The sequence below is a fragment of the Ahaetulla prasina genome, chromosome 9 (genome assembly GCF_028640845.1).
Source record: "Ahaetulla prasina isolate Xishuangbanna chromosome 9, ASM2864084v1, whole genome shotgun sequence".
NCBI classification, from domain to species: Eukaryota; Metazoa; Chordata; class Lepidosauria; order Squamata; family Colubridae; genus Ahaetulla; species Ahaetulla prasina.
The window spans coordinates 21,695,887-21,718,477 of record NC_080547.1 but is presented as its reverse complement, the minus strand read 5'-3'; positions in this window follow the sequence as shown (position 1 = coordinate 21,718,477).

Genomic DNA, 22,591 nt, shown 5'->3' with positions numbered 1-22,591 from the left:
GAAAACTTCAGAAGCTTCCAAGGAACCCCAGTTTCTCTGGAGCACTGGTGAGTATCGGTAGGCTAAAATTAATGGATTAGAAGAAGAAAAAAACATAAGAAGATAAAGTGCTCTCTTCTTTCTTCAATAAGCTATGATCAAGAAGGAATATAACAATAATTACCAGATCCAGACTTTCTGTTCTGGACCAGGAAAGAAACTAAGTTAAGTTACATCAAATCCCCCAAAAGACTTTTATGCAATTAATGAGACTGTAAAATCCCAAGAATGGAACATATACATATCAAGACAGATGCAAGATTTAAATGATTTACACTTAGGCTTAGGAGAAGTACCGTATTTTTGGGAGTATAAGATGCACCTTTTTCTCCCCTAAAAGGGGGTGAAAATTTAGGTGCGTCTTATACACCGAATGTAGCCCCGCCCACCCACTGGCCCACACCCTTTGGCCTCTGCCTCCCAGCAATTTACCTCCTTGCAGCAAGCAGCAAGAAGAAACAGCCCATTTCAGCTTCAGCACGGCCTGATTAGCACAAGGTGATTGTCTGTTGGATCCGCCTCCTGACTCTCAGCTGTTTTGTGGGGCCTTTGCTGCTTGCTGCAAGGAGGTAAATTGCTGGGAGCAGATTTTTTTTTCTTGTGCTTATCAAGCTATGCTGAAAACCAAAATGAAAGTACAGTAGGCTATTTGTTGTTTGCTGCAATGAGGCAAAATTGCTGCTGGAAGGCAGAGGCAGATTTCTTTTTCTTCTTTTCCTCACCCAAAAAGGTAAGTGCATCTTCTAGTCCGGAGAATACTCCGGACTAGAGTATTAATTATACTCCGAAAAATACAGTAATAATATAGTAATAATTATACTCCGAAAAATACAGTAGTTGCACCTCTATTTATTTTCTAGAGCTGAAGTGAAAGAACATTCCAGGAAGACTAAAGTCTTCCCAGCAAGACAGAGTAGTATATATTTGTATGTTCCTCCTATCAGAATTAGGGCTTTTTAAGGAAACTAAAATCCAAAGCAACATTTAACATTCTTCCCTTTTCCTGCTATCTCATCTGCATCTCTAACACACCACCTTGTCTTCAGGGCCTCCATATACACAGCCCAAACATCTCTAGGATCTTAGTAATAGCACTTCGACTTAATTACCACTTTACAGTGCTTTACAGCACTCTCTAAGCAGTCCTCATTTTACCTACCTCGGAAGGATGGAAGGCTGAGTCAACCTTGAGCCTGGTGGGATTTGAACTGCCAAATTGCAGGCAGCCGGCAGGCAGCACAAGTAGCCTGCAATACTGCACTCGAACCACTACGCCACCAAGGCTCTTATCTTGTCTCTTATTTAACCCTGTCTTGATGGATAGGGTTGCATATGTGAAGGTTTTCTTGAATTGTTTAGATCAGTGGTCACCAACTGGTGGTCCATGGACCACTGGTGGTCCACCAGAAAATTTGGGTGGTCCGCAAAAAAATTATTTGCATTTTGTATATTGCACTAAATACTATTTATTTTTTTAAAAAAATTCATATTAGTGGTCCGTGGGATTTAAAATTATGAATTCAGTGGTCCCTGAGGTCCAAAAAATTGGTAACCCCTGGTTTAGATGGGTGTAGAGGGAGAAGTGATGAAACTAAACTCTGCAGAAAAATCCATTTCATAAACCCAAAAAGAATGCTAAGATCTGTTTTAAATCTTTACAAGCTCACACGATTCTCCCTACTAAAAAAGAAAAAAAAATGTTTTGCAGGAGATCACCAAAACTTACATGCCCACAGGAACACTCGCGATGCCACTAGTCGTATACATTAATATGCAGTACATGTTCAGCTCCTATATTTAATCCCTTATGAGCCACCAGCATATATCTTGAACGTTTATCAAATGCTCCATGCATGAAAGCGAAATGGGAATTAGGTAATAGCAAAGACCTAAGCTAATACAAACAGGGTAACAAGCATCCTGGGCTTTAAGTAAACCAAGAAATAGTTAACATTGGGGGGGGGGGGGAAGAGAGGAGGTAAGCTGGCTTCAAAACACAGAGATCTTCTAAGTTTTCCCCAAAGCACTCACTTCCACCACTTACAATTATAAATCCCAGCATAAAGCACACCGGGAAAGTAGAGCAGGCCAAGGTGTGTGTGTGTGTGTGTGTGTGTGTGTGTGTGTGAGACAAAGGGGATGAGAGAGAGAGAGAGAGAGAGAGAGAGAGACAGAGAGACAGAGAGACACAGAGAGAGAGAGATTAAGTTCCAGTTGAAAAAGTGAAAGTTAAAGAAGCAAAAGTTTCAAATTAGCTGGGATTTTAATTGAAATGACTTTGCCATTTCTGACTTAAGGGATCAACCCAAAGATCTGGCATTTGTGCATATTTTTTTCTACAGTGTGATACATTTTTTAAACAGGTGTCATCCCTAAGCATTTTTTGACAGTGCCTGGAAAGATAATGTATGGAGGGTTTTACTTCCTTTCTCTTAATAGAATGCAAAGCTCCATTTTCAAAAGAATATGCTAACGGTTTAAGCTCTTTTTGTTACTATAAATGATAATGCAGTCAACATAAGGGCCTTGTCATCCCCTTGAAGCATTCTTACATCTAATTCTTATTCACTTTAACACAAACATGCCTCACTGGAGGATAAACCAGTGAGGTTTATGCCAGCCTGACTTGAGAAGTGAGGGGCTGGGAGCTGAGCAGAGTGGGCGGCTATGGAGAAAAGATGTTGGTTTCTAGTCTATTGGCTGAAAACAAAGGGAATGAGGAGAGCCAGGACTATAGCTAGAGGAAGCCTCTTTGGAATTGGTGTTTGGATACAGAAGTTTTATGACAACACAAACACAGTCACACCAATGCAATACAGTTTCATTCTGAATTATTAAAGTAAAGGTAAAGGTTCCCCTCACACATACGTGCTAGTCGTTGCTGACTCTAGGGGGCGGTGCTCATCTCCGTTTCAAAGCCGAAGAGCCAGCGCTGTCCGAAGACGTCTCCATGATCATGTGGCCGGCATGACTCAAAGTCAAAGGCGCACGGAACGCTGTTACCTTCCCACCAAAGGTGGTCCCTATTTTTTCTACTTGCATTTTTACGTGCTTTCGAAACTGTTAGGTTGGCAGAAGCTGGACTAGTAACGGAAGCTCACCCCGTTACACAGCAGCACTAGGGATTCGAACCGCCGAACTGCCGACCTTTCAATCGACAAGCTCAGCTGTCTTAGCCCCTGAGCCACCACGTCCCCTGAATTATTACTATATTGTAAAACCGGAAGGGAAGGGGAGGGAAGGGGAAAGGGGAAAGGACTTTGGTGGAGGGTTTCCCCATGGTCACATGATCAAAGTTTGGATGCTTGGCAACTAATTCATATGTATGATGGCTGCCGTATCCTAAAGTCATGTGATCTGCTTTTGCGATCTCCTGACAAGCAAAGTCAATGGGGAAGCCAAATTTTTTTTTTATTTGAATTTATATCCCGCCCTTCTCCGAAGACTCAGGGCGGCTTACACTGTGTTAAGCCATAGTCTTCATCCATTTGTATATTATATACAAAGTCAACTTTATTGCCCCCAAAAATCTGGGTCCTCATTTTACCTACCTCATAAAGGATGGAAGGCTGAGTCAACCTTGGGCCTGGTGGGACTTGGGCCTGGTGGGAACTTGCAGTAATCACAAGCAGCTGTGTTAATAACAGACAGACTTAATCTGCTGAGCCATCAGAGACCAGAGATTCATTTAACAACCATGTTACTAATTTAACAATTGCAGTAATTCACTTAACAAATATAGCAAGAAAAAATTGTTAAATGGGGCATAACCGGAGGTGGTATTCAGACCGGTTCGGGCAAACCATTAGTGGCGACCTGCAGGTAGGCCTGCCCACCTGCCTGTGTGCAATCCCATCCTATATCACTGTGTTTTTGACAGATATGTGCAGATGGCACGCGAGAGCAAATTGATGTGTTTTGTGATGCCACACGTATGTGCAGATGGTGCGCGCATGAGCAGAGCGTGCTCACATTTCCGGTGTTGGGCAAACTGGTTGCCATAGTGTGTAAATCCCACTTCTGGGCAAAACTCATTTAACAACGGTCTCACTTAGCAACATAAATTTTGGGCTCAATTGTAGTCGACAATTAAGAACTACCGTAATCCAAACATTTCCAGCAGCTTATTAAAACTTTTGCGATTTTACAGAGAACCAGCCTACATGCCAGCTCAAATGAATGACTGGCATTCTCTCTAACTGGTTGCTACGCATGATATTTCTAGAAAGTTTTAAAATTCAAATGTTAGTGCTATAAAATTTATTTCAGGTTTTCTTAAAGAAAGTACTGCTCTTTAGATGATAAAGGTATACATGAAACACAAAATAAAATTACTGTAATTAGAAACAGAAAGATTTTATACGGAACAAAAAGGAAAAAAAAATGAAGCAAGGGAGAAATTGGGGAAGATTTTAATAAAAGAATTTTAATAATTGGTACTATTACTATTTGCAATGTAGCTGGTTTGGAAATGTCAAATCTGCTTTATGTGATAAATATTTCTACGCAAAACCTATTTGGGGGTGGGGGGAAAGCGGACTAAAACCATGTATAGGTAATATTCAACTAATAATTGACTATATTTCTGAAAAATTCAGAGCTTTTTCGACTACTAAATACAAAACAGTCTGTGATAACCGCCTTGGTTACTTTTTAAAGTACTGCATCAGAAAGCAGCACAACAGCGTGGTTAAAATTCATGAAACGCATTACTGGGTTGACCACAAGATTATAAATGGCTGCACTTTACAAAACGGAGATTCACAAAGTTGTCGGCACTTACGCTTAACAGGCTAAAGTTTTGTCTCTAGGGGATTATAGCATAAAAATGCATACCCTGTAGGATTCAGTTCAAAATGAAGATTGCCAGTGTTTGCTAGATTTAATGCAGATCAGATAAGAGCCTTAAAAACTCAGATATGCATTCAGAGCCTTTGAATTGATACCATGGACCATGGATGGGGGGGAGGGAGGAAGGGAGAGAGAGAGAGTGGGGTAGGGAGGGAGAGAGAGGGAGAGGGAGAGAGAGAGAGGGAGGGAGGGAGGCGGAGGGAGAGAGAGAGAGAGAGAGAGAGAGAGAAGAAGTAGCCCTTGACTTACAACAGTTCATTTAGTGACCGTTTAAATTTACAAAGGTACTGAAAAAAACGATTTACGTCCATTTTTAAGACTTATGACCATTGCAGCATCCCCATAGTCATCTGATCAAACTTCAGACATTTGACAACTGGTTCATATTTATGACAGCTGTTGTGTCCCAGGGTCATGTGAACACCTTTCAAAGTCAATGGGGAAGCCACTTAACAACCATGTTAACTGACAGGCCTAGAGGAGCTAAGAAAAAAGAATGCAGGGAAAGAACTAAAGCTTCAAAAATCAGCAGCCAAGAAGCAAGATTTGGCTACTCAACCAGTTTCCCTGTTCTTGTTGCCACAGGGAGATTTTCAAACATTTTTCCTCACTGCAGCATTTTACCCGATACAAAAAATGTGAGGACTACCATACTTGGACTGCAAACATCCAGGGAACTCATAGATGGCAGCAAAGAGCAATGGTAGCCACACTATTTGAGATTCTTGTATCCTGCGAGTCAGCTCAGGTGCACTTTAACTCCCTACCCTTTAGCTGTAGTAACAGAGATCGTGCAGGAGACCAGCAACATAGGAAACACCACAGGTTTTCCATTTCTGCTCTACATGCGCTCAATATTTTTGCACGCTGAACATACGGATAAAGTTTAAAAATGAAGAGGCAGCTCCCATGTGGCACAATCCCAACCCAAATTAGGAAATGAATGTTAAATTTTGTCCTGAGTGCAAGAGTAAAATGCTACCAGTTTGCACCGGTTCAGGAGAACCAGTAGTCATAAAAACTACCGGTTCGGACAAACCGATAGTTAAAAAAAGCTACCGGTTCACCCGAACTAGTATTTCTGATGATCAGCTGTGCCGCATGGTTTGTATTCGCTAGAAAGCAGGAAATCCTGCTTTCTAGTGAAGCTAAATCGTGCAGTACAAGTGTTCCCCCCCTCGCTGTTCTACTTACCTAGTGAAATGTTCTTTTTCCACATGAAGTGCATGCTTGGTACACAGTGCATATGTGGCCAGCACACGCGCAACGCACAACCACACATGTACAAGCAATGAACCGGTGGCGATCTGCGGAAAGATTTCACCACTGCCTAAGTGGTCATTCTAAACAAAGCCTAGAATTCCTTCTTAAATAATAATTGATCTTAGCCTTTCTTAAAATTCTGATAAGAGAAAACCAAATAATCTTTCTTGGGCTTTTCTTTGTTATTAGCCAGAACTGGCAAATAAATTCTCTTCTATGAGCAAAGTTGATGACATCTGGACAAACATCTTCAGATTCCCACTTAACCTGACACTTGAAAAGGTTATAGAGACGGTTCTTCTGGACCAATTATGTGTTCTGTTCAAGAAAATCTGATGAATAAATCTGATTTGATGTCATAGTTTAATAGGGTTCCTTTACTTACTTTACCATTGACCTCACCCCATTCCTAAGAGGTCTGTAAGGGGCGTGCATAAGAGCACAAACGTGTCCACCGTTTCTGTCTTACTGTTTTCCTTCGTTATATCCAATTAATATAGTTATTACATACTCATACTCATATATATGCTTATGTGTTGCATAGTTGTTTCATGCTTATGCTTATATATACTGTGCGACAAAAATAAAATAAATAAATAAATGAAATACTTGAACCAATTAAATCAGTACTTTCAAAGAAGACTGAAAACTTCTACCAGTGAACATTTTCAGTTGTAACCCTCTGATATTGGAAAGCCCTCTTGGGTAACTGTACACCATATTGGTTCAAGCAGAGGGCTCTAATTAGTTCAAGCAAAGGGCTCCAATTGGTTCAAGCAAAGGGCTCCTTTGCTTGAACCAATTAAATCAGTGCTTTCAAAGAAGACTTAAATCTTCTACCAGTGAACATTTTCAGTTGTAACCCTCTGATATTGGAAAGCCCTCTTGGGTAATTGTACACCATATTTATTGTGTTCTGGGCACATAGAAAAAAAGGACCCAGACATCTTAATCCTTGCAGCCTTCTGGTGCGTTAAACATTATAGTGGTTTCTAACTAGCTTTTTATGGTAGCTTTTACTTTCTGTTATGGCTTTTAAATGGTTTCCTTAGTCTTGTTTTATTTTATGTTTTCGTGCGGTATTTTATATAATGTTTTGATTTATGTTTTTAATTACTCTCTTTAAGCTTTTGATTGTAATTTTTAATTGCAAAACCCTTCCAATTTTCTTTTAATGGAAAGCAGCATAAAAATGTTTTTTTTCTTCTAAAACACACCCACAAACACAGGTTTGCTTATTTACTGTACATGCTGGCATATGTTGAAGCTAAAATCTATATATTTGGAAGAAAGAACAGGCTTCAAATTTGCTGGAAGTTCTTTGCGTCAGGCTAAAAGATTTTTCCTGGAAACTAGACACAAATCTTATCCCCAAAAAAGATAATTTGTGCAGTTGTATTCCAAGACCATTTTTCCTTAGTGTTGTGGTCTGCCATCAGCCTGGGGAGCTGGCAGTGGAGTCTGACAGTGAGGAGGCTGGGGAGGACAATGGGTCAGTCCTGGAGTCAGGGGAAGGCCCAGACAAGTGTTCTGCATCTGAGGCAGAGATGGGGCCAGGGCCATCTGGAAGTGATGCGTGGACTCCAGAGCCTCCAGAGGCAGACAGCAGAGAGGCAGAGGAACAGGAGCTACCTGTTCCTAGTGCACACATCTGAAGAGCTGCCAGAACGCAAGAGCAGCTAAAGCAAAAAGGACGACTCAGAAGTAAGGCCAGGAGATGATTGGCTTCTCCCATAAGGCTTAAAAGAACAGCAACGGCTCTTGGGCTTTTTGTAGGAAAGCAAAGTTGCTACAATTGTTTCTTGATTCCTGGTTCTGAACTTTGTGGGGTCCTTGCCAAAAAAAAGCCTTTGGCAGGGTGCCAAAGAAGACAAAGGCCATAGGACTTTTTCTGAAGGTCTTTGTTTTGGACTTAATTTGGACTAAACTGAGAATGAAGTAATTCTCAGCTGTTCTAATAAAATATGTCTGTTTAGGATTGATTGTGTCTGGTAATAACTACTTGTGCCTAGGTCACAACACTTAGTTGCTTATCAACTTACAAACTTCGAAGATAGCTTACAACATAAAACATGTACTTTGCTATCAATACATCATGAATGTGAACATGGAATATAAATCAACTTAAAAGTAAAAGATAAAGGTTCCCCTCGCATGTATGTGCTAGTCATTCCCAACTCTAGGGGACAGTGCTCATCCCCGTTTCAAAGCTGAAGAGCCAGCGCTGTCCGAAGACATATCATGTGGCCGGCATGACTAAATGCCAAAGGCACACAGAATGCTGTTACCTTCCCACCAAAGGTGGACCCTATTTTTCTACTTGCATTTTTTACCTGCTTTCGAACTGCTAGGTTGGCAGAAGCTGGGACAAGTAATGGGAGCTCACCTCGTTATGCGGCATTAGGGATTTGAACCACTGAACTGCCAAGCTTTCGATCGACAAGCTCAGCATCTTAGCCACTGAGCCACCACATCCCTTTAAAAATCAACTTACATTCTAACAAGAGCCATGTGTGTAATAAAAGTAGCATCTAACCATAAAACAACATACAGATAGTTCTTGACTTAACAGCCATTCATTTTGTGACTGTTAAAAGTTACAATGGCCCTGAACAAAGTGACTTATGGTCATTTTTCACACAATCATTGCAGCTTCCCCATCGTCACGTGAACAAAATTTGGACACTTAGCAACTAGCTCATCATATTTATGATGGTTGCAATTTCCCCGGGGATCATGTAAATCATCTTTTGCGGCTGTCTTGTCCCACTCCTCCTCTGACGGCCGGGTCTGGGAAGTCTGTATCCAGCGTGGCCACGAAGCCTCTGCAGCTTTGCCAAATTCCTGTCAGAGTTCTCAGGGCAGGCAGGAATCCAAGGTGTGACTTCAGCAACCAGATGAGACTTTGCCTGACTCAAGAAATGCCAAAAAGCAGATCCTTTATATAGGCCATGGGGTGTGGCTCCATGACTCAGCACTTATCCAGGCCTGCCCCTCCCTTCCTTTTGCTGACGTCGCCTCTCCATTCTACGGAAGCGGGGATCTGTCCATGTTTTGTCCTCCTGCTCAGCTGCCGGCAATTCTAGCTCGTGGCCGGCTTCTTGCTCACACGCTGTAGGAGGGAGGTTTGTTTGCTCAGTCTGTCCGGGCATGGATGGGGAGGAACAGGCTCAAACTTAATCCCTCCAAGACGGAGTGGCTGTGGATGCCGGCACCTCGGTACAGTCAGCTGCAGATGCGGCTGTCTGTCGGGGGTGAATCATTGGCCCCGATGGAGAAGGTACGCAACTTGGGCGTGCTCCTGGATGGTCGGTTGTCCTTTGAAGACCATTTGGCGACCGTCTCCAGGAGAGCATTCTATCAGGTTCGCCTGATCCGCCAGTTGCGTCCCTTCCTGGACTGGGATGCCTTATGCACAGTCACTCATGCTCTCGTTACCTCTCGCCTGGACTACTGCAATGCTCTCTACATGGGGCTCCCCTTGAAGAGCACCCGGAGACTTCAGCTAGTTCAGAACGCGGCTGCGCGGGTTATTGAGGGAGCGTCTCGGAGCTCCCACATAACATCTATCCTGCGCAGACTGCACTGGCTACCTGTTGTTTTCCGGGTGCGCTTCAAGGTATTGGTTACCACCTTTAAAGCGCTCCATGGCTTAGGACCGGGCTATCTACGGGACCGCCTACTGCCGGCTTCTATCTCCCATCGTCCGGTACGCTCCCACAGGGAGGGACTCCTCAGGGTGCCGTCAGCCAAACAGTGTCAACTGGCGGCCCCCAGGGGAAGGGCCTTCTCTGTGGGAGCTCCGACCCTGTGGAACGAACTTCCCCTCGGACTTCGACAATTACCTGACCTTAGGACCTTTCGCCGCGAACTTAAAACTTATTTATTTCGTATGGCTGGACTAGCCTGATTTTTATTTTTATTGGATGGTTTTTAAAACTGTGCTATTTTAAGGGGGAGTACGTTTTTTAACATTTTGGGCACTTAAATTAGTTTTTTAAGGGATGTTTTTAATTATTGTGTGTATTTACATTTTATCTGCCTGTTCACCACCCTGAGTCCTTCGGGAGAAGGGCGGTATACAAATTAAAATATTATTATTATTATTATTATTATTATTATTATTATTATTATTATTATTATTATTATTATTATTATTATTATTATTATTATTATTATTATTATTATGGTGCCAGGGCTGGGAGCTGGAGGCATGCCAGGCCATTCTTCTTCACTATCAGTCTCTGGCTCAGATAGCAGGAGATGGGAGGGGCCCGGCTGAGGAGAGGGGGGCGGGCAAGGCACAACAGCGGCCTTCTGACAAGCAAAGTCAGTGGGGAAGCCAGATTCGTTTAATAACCATGTTACTAACTTAACAACTGCAGTGATTCACTTAGCAACGGTGGCAAGAAAGGTTGTAAAATAGGGCAAAGCTCATTTAACAACTGTCTTGCTTAGCCACAGAAATTTTGGGCTCAAAAAATTTCAAAAGTCAAGAACTACCTAAGTGTATATGTCTGTGTGTATGTAGTGTGTGTGTGTGTGTGTTCTCGACTTGGTTCTCAACTTATGACCACACTTGAGCCCAAAATTATATGGGCATGCAGGAGGTTGCAAAGCAGTAGTGGGTTTCAAATCCCGGCTCTACCAGTTTGTTATTGATAGTGTGTGGGCATGCGCCCTTGCTTTGTGAGCGCGCAGCGCTTCTGTGCATGTGCAGATCATTTTTTATGACTTCTGGGTGGGTGGGTGGAGTTTCCCGCCACCACCACTACCGGTTGCCCCAAACTGGGGCAAACTGGGAGCAACTCACCACTGTTGCAGAGACCAGAGACTAGCAGTGAGAAGGTTCTTGAGCTACTAATAAGCTTGAAATTAAGCCTCAATGTTTAAGCAGCTTCATAAGGACATACACGGCTCATTAGAAAAACCGTGGTCATTTCTTAAGGCTTTAAAAGCTAAATCCTGCACTTGAGTAGTCTGGGAACATATCAGTAATCACTGTAGACAAGATGTAATACAGAAGTCTATCTAGTCCCCAGCCAGGACTTATTTGGGAGCGTTTTACAAATTTGGTTTTCTTGTTATCCATTTCATTGTTTGTGGCTTTCAGTGCTTTCATGCTTTATGAGCCTATTGTCAGAGTTTGCCACTTTTATTGTGCGCTGCCCAGAGGCCTGTGTTAACTGGGATAGCTTACAAATGAGGTAAATAATCCAAATAATAAATAAATATTCCATCGATGCCAGGGGAAACTAGAACCATTCAATTACTGCATTTCTGGAAAACCCCAACGGCGCAAACCAAAATGAACATTGGCCGGAAAGACAGCCTGTAGTCAATTCATCTGGAGATAACCTGCAAATATTTAATATATTTTTTCTTCTTCTTTTAAATAAAATCTATAGTTCTCCCGCAATAAAATTTGACTTTGATGCTGATTTAATATGAAACCCCTCACCAGGCCAGCTTTCTCCGCTGTTTAACTGCAGGGCCCAATGATCCAATTGTTTCTTTTTGCACACAAATTCTTGCAAACGCCTCTGCTTAGCAATCCATGCCCAGAGGGCACAGGGCTGGAAATGGAAACAGAAGTTCCCTCACCCCCCCCCCCAAGTGCCAAGCTGTCAGAGCCCACTGCGTTAGCCTCAGATCTGCCTTCTATCTCTTTGCTGCACTGAGACAAGCTTTTTTGGATCTGGAAGACAAAAAGAGACATTTTCGCTCGCCACACGAACAACCTCGCACACTGTGTTTAAAAAGAAAAGTGTGGGTGGCGGAGAAACAGCTGAAATAAAAGTAAACAAAACAAAGCATCTAATCAGAAGAATCCGTCTCTCGCCAATTCGAGTCGGAATAGAAGTTTCCAAATTGCCATAACGTGTCTGCTCCAGTGGTGAAATTCAATTTTTATTTTTTTTTAGTAAAAAAGTTTTATTTCCATTTTCCAACAACCTATTCAATATACAGTCTCTTATTCAACATTAGTCATTAACTTTCATTTGTTACTTATTCGGACCTGCCCAGCTACCACTTCCTTCCTTAACAAACCTTTCCTCCTCCCTTCTCTACTTTCTTCTACTTTCTTCATCCTTCCTCTCCTTCACTTTTCTATATCCTCTCCTCCTTCCCTACTCTTCTCTTCCATCCTTTCTAACCCTCTCTCTTTCCCCTTTCTTCTTCCTCTCCTTTCCCCCTTTTCTACCTCTCCCTTTCCTACCTACTTTCTTCCTTCACTCTCTCCTCTCCCTTTCCATTCCCTTCTGAAATGGCAGCTGAGCAGCCCTGATTTCATTTCAAATTATTTCTATTTCTTAATTACATATCTTCAATCATTCCTTTACATTGATCCTTCATCTCCCTCCCTCTCCCCCCTTCCCCTCCTCCCCCGTCCCACCCCCCAAGACTTCCCAGAACAAAGTACAGGGTATAAGATTAACAATCATAAATTAAAATACAACATAAGTCATAATCCATAGTCACTCCTCTCTCTAAGACCTTAACTCCCCTTCCAGAAACAAAAAAGTACATTCTTCTTCCAGTCCATTATATATCAGTCCATCCCACTCCTAAAATCTTCAGAATTTTCCAATTAAATTAGTATTTCCAGTTCATCAATAAAATACATAGTTTTTAATATCCAATCTTCATCAATTAACACCAAATATATGGATTGAAATTCAATTTTTTTTTACTACCAGTTCTGTGGGCAGGGCTTGGTGGGTGTGGTGTGCCTTGGTGGGTGTGGCTTGGTGGGCATGGCAGGGGAAGGATATTGCAAAATCTCCATTCCTTCCCCAGTCCAGGGGAAGGATACTGCAAAAACTCCATTCCCATCCCACTCTGGGGCCAGCCAGAGGTGGTATTTGCCAGTTCTCTGAACTACTCAAAATTTCCGTTACTGGTTCTCCAGAGCTTGTCAGAACCTGCTGGATTTCACCCCTGGTCTGCTCCTACGAGCAACTCACTAAGGTAGTCCTCGTCTTATGGCCACAATGGAGTTCGTTGTTCAGAATTTATTTCAGAATTTATTATTAGTCATCAAGTCATAGACCAGAGACCAGAACCAATGAAAACAATAAATATACAATTAAAAATTCTAGAATAAAATAATAAATAACAGATATCTATGATAAAATCCAGTCTGTCAATTATACATGGTCGTTAAGTGAGACAGCTGTTAAGCAATTTAGCCCCATTTTGTGACCTTTCTTGCCACCGTTGTTAAGTGAATCACCGCAATGATTAAGTTAGTAACACAGTTGTTAAGTGAATCTGGCTTCCCCATTGACTTTGCTTGACAGAAGGTCGCAAAAGAGGATCACAGGACACCTCGGGACACAGCAGCCGTCATAAATATGAGTCTGTTGCCAAGGGTCAAAATTTTGATCACATGACTATGAGGGATGCTGCAACAGTCATGTGAGAAATGTCAACATAGTGGGTCCTCATTTTACTGACCTCGGAATGATGGATGGTTGAATGAACCTTGAGCCCCATCAGGATCGAATTCGAGGTTGTGGGCAGAGTTAGCCTACAGTACTGCAGTTTGACCACTGAGCCACCAGTGAGTTGAACAAATACCATTCAAAAATCAAAATGAACAGGATCGTAAATCTTTAAATACATCTAGCAAATTTGAGCTAGACTAATTTATTTATTTATTTATTTATTTATTATTTAGATTTTTATACCGCCCTTCTCCCGAAGGACTCAGGGCGGTGTACAGCCAGATTAAAAAAAATTCAATATACAAAATTAAAACAACAATTAAAATACATATTCAATAAGTGGCCGAAAATTAAAACCGTCGAATTGACCCATACTAAAATACCCCAATTAAAATTATTAAAAAATTCAGAAATTTGAAAATTTAATCTTCCTTTGAGAGGATTCACCTGGCAAAATGTGAGTCTTAACTGAAACGATGGATATCTTTTCTAAGTACACTTTCCATTACTTCATGTGCACCGCCCACCTGGTCTTCTGGTTTCTGGCGTGCATGCTTGTGCGAAGACCAACTGGCCAGTGTGCATGGGCCGGTTTAACTCACGCTGGTAAAGCCTGTTATTAAGAACACAGTAGCCTGCAATTACTGCAGGTTCGAGCCCGGCCCAAGGTTGACTCAGCCTTCCATCCTTTATAAGGTAGGTAAAATGAGGACCCAGATTGTTGGGGGGGCAATAAGTTGACTTTGTAAAAATATACAAATAGAATGAGACTATTGCCTTATACACTGTAAGCCGCCCTGAGTCTTCGGAGAAGGGCGGGGTATAAATGTAAACAAAAAAAAAAAAATGTGTGCACCAGAAACTAGAAGAGCATAGACGTGTTGGGAAAATGAACTTCTGACGATTGGTATGCACATGCACACCAGCCACCTGGTGTTCTGGTCTCTGGTGCACATGTGCATTTATTTATTTATTTTATTTATTTATAATATATAAATTACCTTGATGAACGTATCTTTTCTTTTATGTACACTGAGAGCATATGCACCAAGGGCCGCGGTGTGGCTCAGGCTGTAAGAAGCCTGTTATTAAAACACAGCTGCCTGCAATTACTGCAGGTTCTAGTCCCACCAGGTCCAAGGTTGACTCAGCCTTCCATTCTTTATAAGGTAGGTAAAATGAGGACCCAGATTGTTGGGGGGGGCAATAAGTTGACTTTGTAAATATACAAATAGAATGAGACTATTGCCTTACACACTGTAAGCCGCCCTGAGTCTTCGGAGAAGGGCGGGATATAAATGTAAACAAAACAAAACAAAAAAGACAAATTCCTTGTGGGTCCAATCACACTTGGCCAATAAAAAATTCTATTCTATTCTAATTTCTATACCACCCTTCTCCCGAAGGACTCAGGGCGGTTTACAACCATATTTAAAAGACAAAATATCAACAACAAATTTAAAACAGAATTAAAAACAAATATTTAAAGGCTGAATCAAACTAAAACGGTCGTAGACCGACATAAAACCCATTTAAAATTACCATTAAAATTACAGTTAGGCCGGTCCCGCACAATGAAATAAGAAAGTCTTTAGTTCCCGTTTGAAGGTCCGGAGGTCGGGGAGTTGGCATAACCCCGGAGGCAACTCATTCAAAAGGGCCGGGGCCACCACAGAGAAGGCTCTCCCCCTGGGGGCCACCAACCAACATTGTTTGGTCGACGGCACCCTGAGGAGGCCCACCCTGTGGGAGCGCACAGGTCGTTGGGAGGCTATCGGTGGCAGAAGGCGGTCTCGTAAACATGCGAAGACAAGCTGGCCAGTGTGCATGCATGCACTGGAAACTGGAAGATCATTTTTCGGCTGTTCTTCCGGTTTCCAGTGCTCCTGCACGCGTGAAGACCAGCTGTCCAGGATGCCCGAACCCGGAAGAGCAACGTGTGATGGCTTGTGTGCCCGGAGAGATGGCTCTGTGTGCTATTTCTGACATGTGTGCCACAGGTTCACGATCACGGGACTATAGAGATGGTTCTTCTGGACAAACAGTGGAAATATTTTTAAGAACTATTTCCATGATACTAATAAGATTCATTAACGAATGAAGGCAAATATATGCTTGTCCAGGATAATGTTGCAGGATCCAATCTGGGTCAGTCACCAGGACCAGAGGTTTAGTCTTCACACCTTTTGGACTCAAGGTTGTGACCCAGGCCCAAGTAGGTAGTAGGAAACTCAGTCAGTGTAAAAACAGTGTAAAAACAAACAAACTTTATTAGAACAGCTGAAAATTACTTCATTCTCAGCGTAGTCTGTTGTGTTCGGCGAGCTGCCATGTTAAATGAGAGACGGTATCCTATTGGTTAAGACGCATGGCAACCCAATGGGCGGGAATTCTTAGTGTGTTGATTGGCTCTCCTGTTTGACAGCAGGTTTATATAAGAGCTGTCAAACGCAGGGTGCCAGCCATTATTGTTTTGAAGTTGGCTTTCATTAAAGGTTGCTTGTTTACTACGCTCGTAGTCGCCTCAGTAATTCCTCGAACCCAATACACAATACTGGCGACGAAGATGGGATTCTGAGGTGATTAGCGTTCGGACCGTCCAGAATTTCCCTCTTCCGATTCGAACCGGCCGTTCGATGGCTCCGCCTGTGTTTGCCCCGTTCCTTGTCAGCGCGGAGACGTGGGAAGCATACGAAGATCGTTTTGAATGCTACTTGGAAGCCCACGATTACACCGGTCTGTCCAGCAACCGTAAGCGGGCGCATTTCTTAAACGCGTGCGGTCCTGAAGTGTTTGCCACTGCCCGGGCTCTGGTGGCCCCTCTGTCCATTCATGATGTTCCATGGGATACCTTGAGGGAGAAGAGTGGGAAAACCCCAGGGCCCCGTGGTCGCGGATTCATTTGGATTTCGCGGGCCCATTCAAGGGTCGCACCTTCCTAATTGTGGTGGATGCCTATTCGAAGTGGGTTGAGATAGCACTCATGGCATCCACCACTTCAGAGGCAGTGATACAGGTCTTGTCCAAGTTGTTTGCCACCCATGGGCTCCCTGATGTTCTAGTAACAGACAATGGACCGCAACTAGCTTCTGCCACCTTCTTGTCCTACCTGGCATCCCAGGGCATCCGTCACGCCCCAATTGCGCCATATCACCCGGCTAGTAATGGCCTTGCTGAAAGGGCCGTGCGATCGGCCAAGGAAGCCCTGGCCAGGTTGGACACGGGACACTGGTATGAGAGGGTATCGGCCTATCTGTTGGCCCAGCACACGACACCCTGCCCCAGTACTAACAGAAGCCCCTCTGAGTTATTAATGGGCCGCCGCCTAAGGACCACGTTGGACCGACTCCACCCCGGTTATTCACCCAGACCACCCCCTGACCTGCTCCGCCGCCCGGTCCTTCGCAGAGGGGACCACGCCTATGTGCAAAATTTTGGGGTGAACCGCTGGCTACCTGGCATTATTTCGGCATAACTGGTCCCTGCTCTTATAGGGTCCGCCTCAAGACGGCCGGACGTGGCGGCGCCACGTGGACCAACCACGAGGACGACGTTAGCCATTCCCCACGTGGCGAGAGGAACACCCGATGCCCGCCTGGTGTGCGTTCCTCTAATTCTGTTCCGGGTTCCAGCCCTCCACATGATGCCGTCAGCGACAACCGACCGCCCGACCTACCAGGGGTGGAACTTCTCCCATCGTTGTGGCTCCACCTTCTGGGGCCTCTGCAGCTGCAGGTCCAACCTCCTTCCATTCGTGTCCAGCCGTCTGCTCCTGAGTTACGGCGATCCACCAGACGCGTCGGCCCCGGCATACTTACAGGACTACGCATGCGCGATCCGGGGGGGAAGGAGTGTTGTGTTCGGCGAGCCGCCATGTTAAATGAGAGACGGTATCCTATTGGTTAAGACGCATGGCAACCCAATGGGCGGGAATTCTTAGTGTGTTGATTGGCTCTCCTGTTTGACAGCAGGTTTATATAAGAGCTGTCAAACGGGAGACGACTTCCGGTGTCCAGAGGCAACGGTCGTCTGGAGGCTTCTCCTGCCTCCAGTGCCCGAATCCGGCCGCCGCCGAGGCCCCCAGGGGCCAGGTGTTCGAAGGACACCTGCCGCACGGACGGCTCGCCAGGGGTCTCCCAGCCGACATACAGGACTGGGGGGACCGATGCTGGCGCGTCCTAGGCTCGGCGGGGTTTGGAGGCCACAGGCCACGGCCATTACTTTGGTCGTCGCCTGGGCCGCTGTGCCCGGTGACACCGGGGCTTTGGATTTATAACTGCAGCAGCCTGGTGGTGAACAGGGAACGGAGAAGAATTGAGGAATGGAGAAGGGAAGGGGATATCGGTAAACGCGAGTGGAGTGCTCCGGAGTGCGGGGGGGTTTTTCTCCCCTGCGGCTGGAAGGAGCACGAGTCATTCTGGAGAGAGGAGAACTTAAAATAAGAAGATTACCGGTTTTGTGGAGCTCTGGAGAGAAGAGGTGATGGAGAAATTTAGGAGGGAGGGTTTGAGGCCCCCCCTCCCTCTGGGGAACAGTGGTGGCGTCCAGCTTCCGCCTTCACTATGAGAATTTTGATGACATCACTTCCCTTCGGCTTCCTGGTTGACTAACTGTACTCTGGACTCGTTGCTCCTGTGAGTGCCCCCTGGTGGATCCGGAGGAAATTACAAGGATACTGTGCTTGCCTGAGGATTTTGAAATTTTTTTTTTTTAAATGGCAAAAGGTCAGAGACCAACTGCTGGAGAGATGGAGAGAATTCTGGAAAAGTTATCCAATATGGACAAGAAACTGGATGATTTGCAAAGAGGCCAAATGGAAATAAGAGCAGAAATTGTGACTATCCAAAAGGATTTAAAGGATACTCAACAAGTCTCAGCAGAAAACAAGCAGAAAGTGGAAGGTCTGAGGGTGAGATGCGGGCAGTGCAGAAAAGAGAGGAGACGACAGGCAATGCTGTGCTTGGACTACAGATGGATAAAATGTCTTATTTCCTTAGGTTTCAAAATTTGGAAGAAGTGGACCAAGAAGATTTGAGAGATGTTGTGACTAAATTGTTGGGAGAATTTCTTGGGAGAGGTGTTGATTTCATGAATTGGGATGTGGATCGAGTTTATAGAGTTAATTCACAATATGCACGCACGCATGCAGTTCCCAGAGAGGTTCATGTCAAATTTGTGAGAAGAGAGACGAGAGATGAAATTCTTAGAAAACATAGGAGTGGGGCACTGACTTACAGGGGCAGGGAGATAGCCATTCTGAGGCAGATTCCCAGACAGGTACGTGAAATGAGAAAGAAATATTACTTTTTGTCAAGCAAATTGTACCAGAACGGAGTAGGCTTCAGATGGCTGATGCCAGAGGGATTGATGATTTTCCGGGAGGGCATTACGAAAAAAATTAGTACAATTGCGGAGGCTACGGCCTACGTGGAGGAACACAAAGCCCTCCTGGAATCAGATGACCCAGGAATTGAAGAAGGGGAGGTTATAGACCATGGGGCGGAGGCGGCTGCCGCTGTTGCGGCCCTGGAGTTGGGTCAGGCTGAACCCAGAGTTCTGAGATCCAAAACTAGGAAGTGATAAAGATATTTGGTATTGTGTTGGTTTTCCTTATTCTCTTTTGTACGATATTCTGTTTATTCTTGACCCTTCTTTATTGCGTATGTAAGATTTGTAAACTTAGCTACTTCGTGTCACCTGCTTGCCATATGGCTGTTGTATGTGTTAAAAAATTTGAGTAAAATTCTTATCTTGTATAAGAAAAATGAAAATTTACCATACCTGATATGTATTTGTATAAACCTTTTTTGACCAATAAAAACTTTTTGAACACAAAAAAAGAGCTGTCAAACGCAGGGTGCCAGCCATTATTGTTTTGAAGTTGGCTTTCATTAAAGGTTGCTTGTTTACTACGCTCGTAGTCGCCTCAGTAATTCCTCGAACCCAATACACAATATAGTCCAACTAAATTAAAACAAATTCCTCCCAACACAAATTCCTCAGTTCTATCACCAACCTTGGTCCAATTAGGCAAACTGCCAAAGGCCTTTCTTGGCAAAAGTTCAGAAGATGCCGATACAAAACAAATGCAACAAGACAAAGCTATCAATGTTGTTTTCTGGCAAAGAACCCAAACACTGTTGCTGGTCTTTTAAGCCTTATGGGAGGGGCTAATCATCTCTTGGCCCTACTCCCGAGTTGTCCTCTTTGCTTGAGCTGCTCTTGCCTTCTGGCAGCTGTTCTCATGTGTGCATTAGGAACAGACTCCTCCTGTTCCTCTGCCTCACTACTGTCAGCTTCTGGAGGCTCTGGAGTCTCCCCGATGATCCTGGTCCCACCTCTGCCTTTGATGCAGAGCCCTCATCTGGGCCTTCCTCAGCCTCATCATTGTCTGACTCCGTTGACAGCTCTGCAGGCTGCTGGCAGACCACAACACTTCTCTGTGAAGTTTTCCATCAAGAGTCCAAAAACTCAGAAGACAAAACCCCTGGTCCTGGTGACCGACCCAGATTGCATCCTGCAAGTCATATTTCTCTAAATACAAGCACGGCATAGGAGAAGGTCTTGCTGAAGTTATTGCTAAGCATTTAACATCCATCAAGGCTACATACGAAGTCAAGATGGCTCTTAGTTATGTTTCTAATTTCTGTCCTATGTAGGATAAGAACCCTTCTGTACTTGTTTATCCACATGACACCACAATCATTTGTCCAGATTGTCAGTCTCTTCTCTCTCCCAACAATGTCCAAGGGGAACACAATAGCCAATGCTTTGCCTTTCTTGACAGTTAAGCAGATGAATTAGGGCTTGTCTGAGCTTTTTTTGGTCAAGCCCTTTAGCTTAAGCCAGCTGATATTCATGAAAAGGAGTTGGTACGCTATTATAGTTGCTGCTTCAGGCACATTGATATCCAGCTTCTTCTGATGTATGCCAAGAAAATAATTCATTCTGTAGCCACTGGAAGTCAAATTACTCTCTGGCTCATTTGCAAAGCCCATTCATGAATTAACCACTACTTGCTTAATCACAGCAAGCTGATATTTATCACAGGTACATTTTACAAGATGAAATCTGCAGCTGTTTGCTAGCAGACATTCGTGAAGTTTTTTTAAGCAGCAACCAGATCTGTGTTAAAAATGATATTGGAAAACTCCGCTCTCGCTTTTACTCTGAAATACAGATAGTCCTCGACTTATGAGCCCAGAATTTATGTCGCTAATTTTTGTTGCATAATTGAGTCCAACATTTATGTGGCTAAGCGAGACATTTAGTAAATGAGTTTTGCCCCAGTCTTGCCACTGTTGTTAAGTGAATCACTGCAGTTGTTAAGTTACTAGCTGGCTGTTAGGTGGTTAAGTGAATCTGGCTTGTATGTAACATTACAGATAGTTCTCGACTTACAACCGTTAAGGGGCCTTAATGGTAAGTTAACGGTAAGTGCCATTTAGCTTGCTTTAATGGTAAGTTAAATGGCACTGAAAAAAGTGACTTACAGATGCCATGGCACTTATGACCATTGTAGCATCATGTGATCAAAATTTGCATGCATAGCAATTGGCATGTATTTATGATTGTTGCAGCATTTGCAACCTTCCCAACTGGTTTCCAAAAAGCAAGGTCAATGGGGAAAGTTGGGTTTACTTAACAACTCTGTAATTCGCTTAACAACTATGACTTAAAACGGTTTTGAAATGGAATGCAACTGACATAATAATATTCATACTTAGCAACAGAAGTTCTGGTCCCAATTGTGATTGTTAGTTAAGGACTACCTATACCATCTTTAGACATAAGATTTAACTCTAGTGCATTCTCCTCAACCATGGTTCACCGTATGTAAAAAGGTACAATTATATTTTGCAGTGGGTTTACAAAGGACTTTGAGTTTCAGGCCTACTTCTGCTTGATCATATTCTTATTTATTTATTTATTTATTTATTTATTTATTTATTTATTTATTTATTTATTTATTTATTTATTTATTTATTTATTCATTCATTCATTCATTATTCACACTTTTATACCGCCCTATCTCCCTAGGGACTCAGGGCGGTTTACAGCCACTTAAAAAACATATATATATACAGGATAAAACATTAATTTAAAAAACTTATTACATAGGCCGAATATTTAAAATAGAGATATAAATAATAAGACCCCATTTAAAACCAGATTTAAAATTTAAACATTTAAAAATTTAAAATTCTAGTCCAGTCCTGCGCAGATAAATAGATGTGTCTTAAGCTCGCGGCGGAAGGTTCGAAGGTCAGGAAGTTGGCGAAGTCCTGGGGGAAGCTCGTTCCAGAGGGTGGGGGCCCCCACAGAAAAGGCCCTTCCCCTGGGTGTCGCCAGTCGGCACTGCCTGGCCGACGGCACCCTGAGATGTCCCTCTCTGTGAGAGCGCACGGGTCGGTGAGAAGCGTTCGGTGGCAGCAGACGGTCCCGTAAGTAGCCCGGCCCTATGCCATGGAGTGCTTTGAAGATCATTACCAAAACCTTGAAGCGCACCCGGAAGGTCACAGGCAGCCAGTGCAGTCTGCGCAGGAGAGGTGTTATGTGGGAGCCACGAGGGGCTCCCTCTATCACCCGCACAGCCGCATTCTGAACTACCTGGAGTCTCCGGGTGCTCCTCAAGGGGAGCCCCATGTAGAGAGCATTGCAGTAATCCAAACGAGATGTCACGAGAGCATGAGTGACCGTGCATAGGGCATCCCAGTCTTTCCAGGTGAAAACCAGGCTTCTCCTTGTGAGCAAGCCAGAAATGTGTGAGGATCTCAGAAAGGTATAGATTAAGAGATATAGGCATTGCTTACGTAAGATGCTAGAGTGTGGTGGCGCTGTTGTCAAGGCTCCGACTAATGAACCCAAGCAAATCAGAACTCTGAGACTAGGATCCTTCTCAAAGATCTTTTTTATTGAGTACAGCCAACTCTAAATCTTTCCCGTAGTTTCAGTGTAATTAACATAGGAAATAACCCCATCCCCAA